Source organism: Micropterus salmoides, unplaced genomic scaffold (assembly GCF_014851395.1).
Source record: "Micropterus salmoides isolate LMB-PRFRI ecotype aquatic unplaced genomic scaffold, ASM1485139v1 Ms_hic_scaffold_19, whole genome shotgun sequence".
In the NCBI taxonomy this organism is placed as follows: Eukaryota; Metazoa; Chordata; class Actinopteri; order Centrarchiformes; family Centrarchidae; genus Micropterus; species Micropterus salmoides.
The window spans coordinates 15,929,812-15,937,049 of NW_024041039.1; the positions used below are offsets into that span (position 1 = coordinate 15,929,812).

Consider the following 7,238-nt stretch of genomic DNA (forward strand, 5'->3'; position numbering starts at 1 on the left):
TTAACTAAAACTCTCAGACAGCTCATTTAAATGAAAAAAGCAAAACCACATACTGACAATCAGATTTAAAAAAGTAGTTCCTGAATAATGCAGAAAAGTTCAACTTTCAGCTGACACGTCCTCCTCCCTCTCTTGAAGAGGAGGCTGTTTAGTTATGAAGCTGCAGAAACTTGGTTGTTGGCGGCTGTTTTTCAGTTTGCGATGAATTCTACTTATTTCCAAAGTTGAGGGAACTACCTGCAGAGAGAAATCTTGAAAATGTCTTGGATGATAAACCCACATCTCAGCCACTCTTATAATAACTATAACACACTGCAGAGACACTCAAATTCCGCAGGGGTGGCAATATGGAGTAGTCACAAAGAATAAGCAGCTGCCATGTGAAGACTTTAGGGGAAGCTTCTCTTTGGATGGGTGCACGGACTGCAGAGGGCACAAACGAAATACATGTGCAGATATTGCCCAAAGATGCATGACATGACAAATTCTTCTTGAAAACATGGCTGGCATTGAGGGTTAGGGCTTTAAATATCAAAAAGTTTAAGCATGTACAGTGCATGTCTACAAGATACAGGTGCTGGTCATATAATTAGAATATCATCAAAAAGTTGATTTATTTCAGTAATTCCATTCAAAAAGTGAAACTTGTATAATGTATACATTCATTCCACTCAGAGTGATATATTTCAAGTGTTCATTCCTTTTAATTTTGATGATTATAACTGACAACTAATGAAAACCCCAAAATCAAGACAAAGGTTCAATATTGAAGACACCTGGTGCCACACTCTAATCAGCCAATTAACTCAAAACACCTGCAAAGGCCTTTAAATCGTCTCTCAGTCTAGTTCTGTAGGCTACACAATCATGGGGAAGACTGCTGACTTGACAGCTGTCCAAAAGACGACCATTGACACCTTGCACAAGGAGGGCAAGACACAAAAGGTCATTGCTAAAAAGGCTGGCTGTTCACAGAGCTCTGTGTCCAAGTACATTAATAGAGAGGCGAAGGGAAGGAAAAGATGTGGTAGGAAAAAGTGTACAAGCAATAGGGATAACCGCACCCTGGAGAGGATTGTGAAACAAAACCCATTCAAAAATGTGGGGGAGATTCACAAAGAACAGCTGTCGCATTCCTTGTGTCAAGCCACTCTTGAACAAGACATAGCGTCAGAAGCATCTGGCCTGGGCTAAAGACAAAAAGGACTGGACTGCTGCTGAGTGGTCCAAAGTTATGTTCTCTAATGAAAGTAAATTTTGCATTTCCTTTGTAAATCAAGGTCCCAGAGTCTGGAGGAAGAGAGGAGAGGCACACAATCCACGTTGCTTGAAGTCCAGTGGAGATGCAGATTTCATTTTCCAACAGGACTTGGCACCTGCACACAGTGCCAAAGCTACCAGTACCTGGTTTAAGGACCATGGTATCCTTGTTCTTAATTGGCCAGCAAACTCGCCTGACCTTAACACTATAGAAAATCTATGGGGTATTGTGAAGAGGAAGATGCAATACGCCAGACCCAACAATGCAGAAGAGCTGAAGGTCACTATCAGAGCAACCTGGGCTCTCATAACACCTGAGCAGTGCCACAGACTGATCGACTCCATGCCACGCCGCATTGCTGCAGTAATTCAGGCAAAAGGAGCCCCAACTAAGTATTGAGTGCTGTACATGCTCATACTTTTCATGTTCATACATACATATCAACATTTCTAAAAATCCTTTTTTTGTATTGGTCTTAAGTAATATTCAAATTTTCGGAGATACTGAATTTAGGATTTTCATTAGTTGTCAGTTTTAATCATCACAATTAAATGAAATAAACATTTGAAATATATCAGTCTGTGTGTAATGAATGAATATAATATGATATTCTAATTATATGACCAGCACCTGTATACTGGCAAGACAAAGACACCAAGTCCCCTAAATAAAGCCACTGCTTTAGGGAGCATGCAGTGTTCAGCATTATGCTTAAAAACTGTTTCTCCTTTTTTCCCCCAAGTACATTTTAAAGAAATGCACAATTCAGGCTGTTACTGACAATACTGTTAAACATGTCTGTCAGCGCCACCTCCCGTTAAACTGATATTTTCTGTACTGCATCATCATACTGCTCAGTTTCCTTTGGATATCAGAGAATTACTCTCATGAGAGTTCTCTGGAAATCTCTACTTTTAAGTATGAATAAAGTCTCCTACAATGATATTACAGAAAGAGAAGCCTTGTTAGTTCATTAAATACTGTGATTGAACTGCTGTTTCGCTCAACCATCTTCTGTATATTTTATCTTTAATTGAATCAATACCAGCTCCTTGAAAGCTAATTAGCAGGTTCTAGTATAAAAACCGTTAATGAAGAAATGGAGCACATCACTTGCACACATGAAGGCACACACACACGCTTGCTCTCTCTCTCTCTCTCTGGGCTTTTTTAAGTGGAAACAAAAACGGTGGAACTTTAAATGGACAGATTTGTTTTTGATCCCATCTCCATCCTTGTCAAACAAAACAACCTTGTGGGAATGAAGTACAGTGCTGGGTTGTTTTTTGGTTAAGACCTTTGAAATTCTTTTCTTTAAATGAAGCGTCGAAGTGTGTCTGTGTTGCGTTTTTCCAGCAGTGGTGGTATGTTCTCATGTTTCAGTTAAAGGCCCAATTGATGAGTTTGGAAGTTATTTTTTCTTATTTAGAAAACTGCAGCTTTTATGACACTTTGAGGAACTACAATGCTTATCTTAAATAGTGGAGAGGAGGCCATTAGAAGTTTTGAAAGTTTCTCTCACCAGCAAACACTGGACAGACCAAATGGTGAGATCCTTTTTTAGAGCTGCCAGCCACCTTCATTCATATAGGTGTATGAGACAGAATTATAAATCCATTACATCACTTAAGTCCTTTTTTAAATGACAGACTGATTATGTTGTGCTTCATTTATGACCAGATAGACTGATAATATAATGACATTATGGCCAACAGGTTTTTCTCATTGGCTTTCTTGCATGAATCATGAGTATTTTATTAATCAATCAATCCATTTTATTTGTCACGTCATATAAGGCACAAACAGTCACAATGAAATGTAAATCCCTTAATATCAAGTTAACTATAGACAGATGAGGGGAGATACAGTTGGGGAATAACATGCAACAAAGGTCCCAGGCTGGATCGGGGATATTACTGTCATGGTTGGGAGTGCAGGCAGGATCCAAACGCAGACAAAACAGGCAGACAGGTGCAGTTCTATGATTTATTGTACATAAATCAGCTTACAGGCAGGTGATGGTATTCAGACAGCCAGGTTCTGGCCCTGGTCAAGCTGACAGGCCAAACCTGTAAACCTGTTAGGAGTGTGGTTTTGTGTTCATGCCTTTCCTGTTTTAGTCTGTTTTTGGATTCTGTGTTTCTATAGTTTTATTTGATCTTGTCATGTTTAGGGTTTTGTAGCTAAGTCTAGTCCTTTGTTCATTCGCATGTTTAAGTTTTCTTAGTATCTGTCTTGTCTTGTATTCTAGTTATGTCCTGCATTCTTATCCGTGTCTTAGTGTCTACTCCTGGTCTGTGTACTTATGTTATTTTGTCCATGTTTGCTCCGCGTTCTGTGTAATCTTATTTCAGTCTGTTTTCCCTGTTAGTTGTAGTTTTTTGGTATATTAGTGATTTGTCTGCTTATGTTCTGGTTCAGTTATTTATATTCTGTTTCTTCCTGGTTATTATTAGTTTCCCTATGGCCTTATTGGTGTCTGTCTGTTTCCCCTGCTGTCTCTCTGCCTGCCTGTGTCTCATTAGTCCTGATTACCCTCACCTGTGTTGCACCCGCCCCACTTGTTAGTCCCTGTGTGTGTATATATGCCTGCTTGTGTCTTCAGTCTTTGTCACGTCCTTGTGTCGTATGTTGAGTGTTCTTGCCTGTTCTGTCTCTTGTTCTTTGGATTACTCTGCCCGTGCTTTGCTTGTTGGATTACTTCAGTTTTGGTCTTTGCCTTGTGCTTCACGTAAGCCTGTTTTGTTCAGTTTTGTGTTTAATAAATGTTTTTGGACTGCAACCTCTTCGCCTTTTGGTCTGCATTTGGGTCCACACCTCAGCTCCCTGCCTTCACTCAGCCAACCCATGACAAAACAAGACCTGGCAAAGAGACACATGGGCTGGTATCTGTTAAGTGACTTGTGAGGAGGGTGAAAAAGTCTAAGGGCTGGTAGACAAGTTGGAATTGTCAATTGATGGTTTTGAGGAAGTGGGAATGTGGCTGAAGACAGAGAGGAAATGTGACACGTGACACAATTTATGGTTTGCTCCTAAATCCCATATAACTCCATATTACATCTGTCAACAGGACTGAGTGGGTTGGTAGGTTCTTCTGTGTGACAAAGAGACAGAAAACATATCAGTTGCTCTTCAAATTGTTTTTATTATTTACATTTCAGATCACCACTGATTCTTATGTAAGTGTCTGAACAGGAGGATGAAATTCACTAACAGAAACAGAGTCATCTTTTTGAACAAGAAATGTATTCAACACATGAAAAATGCAAACAAAGCTTACACACTCATACAGACTGAAAACACACCGGAGACCTACAAACACCTTACTATACTGTGAGTGGACTTTGCTGCAGTCAGAGTTTATTACTCTAATTTGCCTCTCTGTCTCTTGTAAACTGTTGCAGTAGCTGCAGTGAGACTCCTGGCACATCCTGTCATAGCTTTATTTGACAGAGTTGTAAACGACTTAGTGGGAGATGAAGCAGGATGAGTGTGCTCACTGTAGTGTCTTGGAGATTCACCAAGAAGGAACCCGATATCTTTATTGTCTCGCCTATTCAAACACTTAAAAGGTCAAACTTGCAGCCCCTCCCTGTTTGTAAAGCACAGAACAAAAGCATTATTGTATTATCATTTCCACAAGGCAGAAACAAATCCATCAAGACAAGCTGCTAAATGGGTGGGGGGGAGTTATCAATGGTACCTGAAAAAATTACATCTTTTTATTCAACTGTTAATCTAAAATCCATAACTTTCAAAATATTATCTACTTCTGGAACCTGTTTTTGAAATGTGCATAACAACATTTTTAATAGCACAGACAGATATAATAATGCATTTTATTTTTTAGCACCTTTTGAGTTACGAAGGACACCTGACAAAAGTCAGGTAATACAGTAAAAGATAAGAGGCCGACAGAAAACAAGCCATCGAGTACATGAAGTCTATATCACATGAACACACTAATAATATACATATTATGAAGCACCATGAAAGGCTTATCTAAAGATGGGACTTTCCAGTTTTTATTCAAAACAACCAACAGATGCGCACTGGCACAAACCCTGAAGTTAGGGCCTGCCACATTGAAGGTCCTGTCACCCATTGTGCGGAGCCTGGATCGGGGAGTGGAGAGTAGATGGGCGTCTGAGGAATATAGTGAGCGAGCAGTTGTGTAGGGGTGAAGAGGATAAGATAAGTAGAGAGGTGCTTTAAAGAGGCAGAGACTTCTCGCAGCCGAATTCTGTACATGCTGGAGTCTGATTAACAGCCAAGTGGGTACACCGAGGAGAAGGGGATAGTGTAATTGGGATGTGATAAAGGCATGAATGAGGGTCTCTGGGAAAGAGTTCTTCAGGTGAATTTTTTTTTTTTTTTTACATGTGTGTGTGTAAGATTTTTAACCTCAGCAACAGAGGATGTAAAAAAACCCAGGAATGGATAGATTTAGATGGGAGACTTTGCAAAGTGTGGCTGGAGTAGAAATGGGGACAACCTCTGATATCCTGAGTAACTGTAAGGTAGGTGCATCCAAGATCATCCAAGCATTCATAACATTTAAGCAGATATTATTTTGATCTTAAAAACATGGATACCTGCTTTATATCATATTTTAACAGCGGTGGTAGAAGTACTGAGATATTTTACTGAAGTAAAAAAAAAGCAATGCAACAGTGTAGAAATAATCTGTCACAAGTAAACATCATGCATTCAAAATTTGACTTGATGATACAAAGGCATTAGCATCAAAATATACTTAAAGCAACATTATGTAGTATGTTTATCTAAAGTAATAGCTTCAAAGTCATTTTGATAGCACACTGACTTGTAATAAGGTGAGTGGCGTCCCTGTCATTGCCACTCCGAGCGCCGATGTAATATTGAAATCCCAGGCAGGAAGTCTATGGGTATCATGGCGGAGGCTGTGAAGAGACGAAGAAGACGTTGGAGAAAGCGAGGAAGAGAAAAAAGAGTGACTGAGCAAGAGACCGGACAAGAGTAAATATCGGACTGAATTTTACTTGGTGTGAGCTACAAGAGCTGAAAAGATGCAGATGCTGTCACAGCCCGGCTCATGGACTGGACAAAAAGGGGAGACACACGGGTAAACTAAATAACAAAGTGATTTATTAATAAGAAAATAAGCAAAACCAATGAGTAGGAAGAATCTGTAAAGTCAGCAGTGTAGGGAGTGGATGAGTGAAAATGTGCTGCATGGATGTTGTGCTGTAAAAACAAAGAAAGAAACAAAACAAACAAAGGAAGCTGTGAGAGGAGGAGGTCCAAACCAAGACTGACTGCTGCTCTGGCTTATATGCATGGGGCACACCGGGCCCAGGTGTGTCCCATGCCGCTGATTACCCTGCCAATCAGGTCTGCAGCCCTGGAGACAGAAAGCACACCAACAGCAATATGAACCCTGCAGAGGGGCCGTCACAATGCCGAGCTGGCCTTCTTTCTGTTGTAAGTAATAACTTATTAACTGGCTTGCTGTGGCTTGTGTTGTTGCACTTGTCTGTGTTAGCAAAGATGTTTACTTGAGCAAAATCAGCCAGAGGTTTCACAGAGGTTTAGCCGCAAGCTATAAATCTTGAGTTAATGTTAGCAAACTTACTAGATAACAGACTCAGACATTGGTAATGTTACTGTAAGTGCTCTTGCATCAGTTGCTGCCAAGTTTCAGAAAACATTATGTAACCTTTCTTCTATGACAAGATGACAACTGGTGGAGAGCGGCGCTGGTGTCGAGCCAGAGCCGAGCGAGCGGGGAACATAACGTGTTAATATTTGTATCACTTTAATGTTGCAGCTGGTAAAAGTGGGGCCAATTTGAACTACTTTATGTGCTGCCAGGTAGTTTAATCTATAATAATACATCAACATTTATTTTAAAGTTTTAAAATAAACATAGTGGGGTAGCATAAAATGGAAATATTCAAGTAAAGTAACTCGTAATTGTACTTAAATAAACAGAAAA

The 7,238-nt window shown here is 39.9% G+C and overlaps 1 long non-coding RNA gene across 1 annotated transcript; it reads right to left on the bottom strand.

Annotated features, from left to right (window-relative positions):
• Positions 1-4,386: 4,386 nt before the first annotated feature.
• Positions 4,387-6,680, bottom strand: LOC119909828. The gene is made up of 2 exons (XR_005445548.1): positions 6,087-6,680; positions 4,387-4,853 (listed from the first exon to the last, which is right to left on the bottom strand). It is a non-coding gene; the product is annotated as an uncharacterized LOC119909828 (long non-coding RNA).
• Positions 6,681-7,238: the final 558 nt, after the last annotated feature.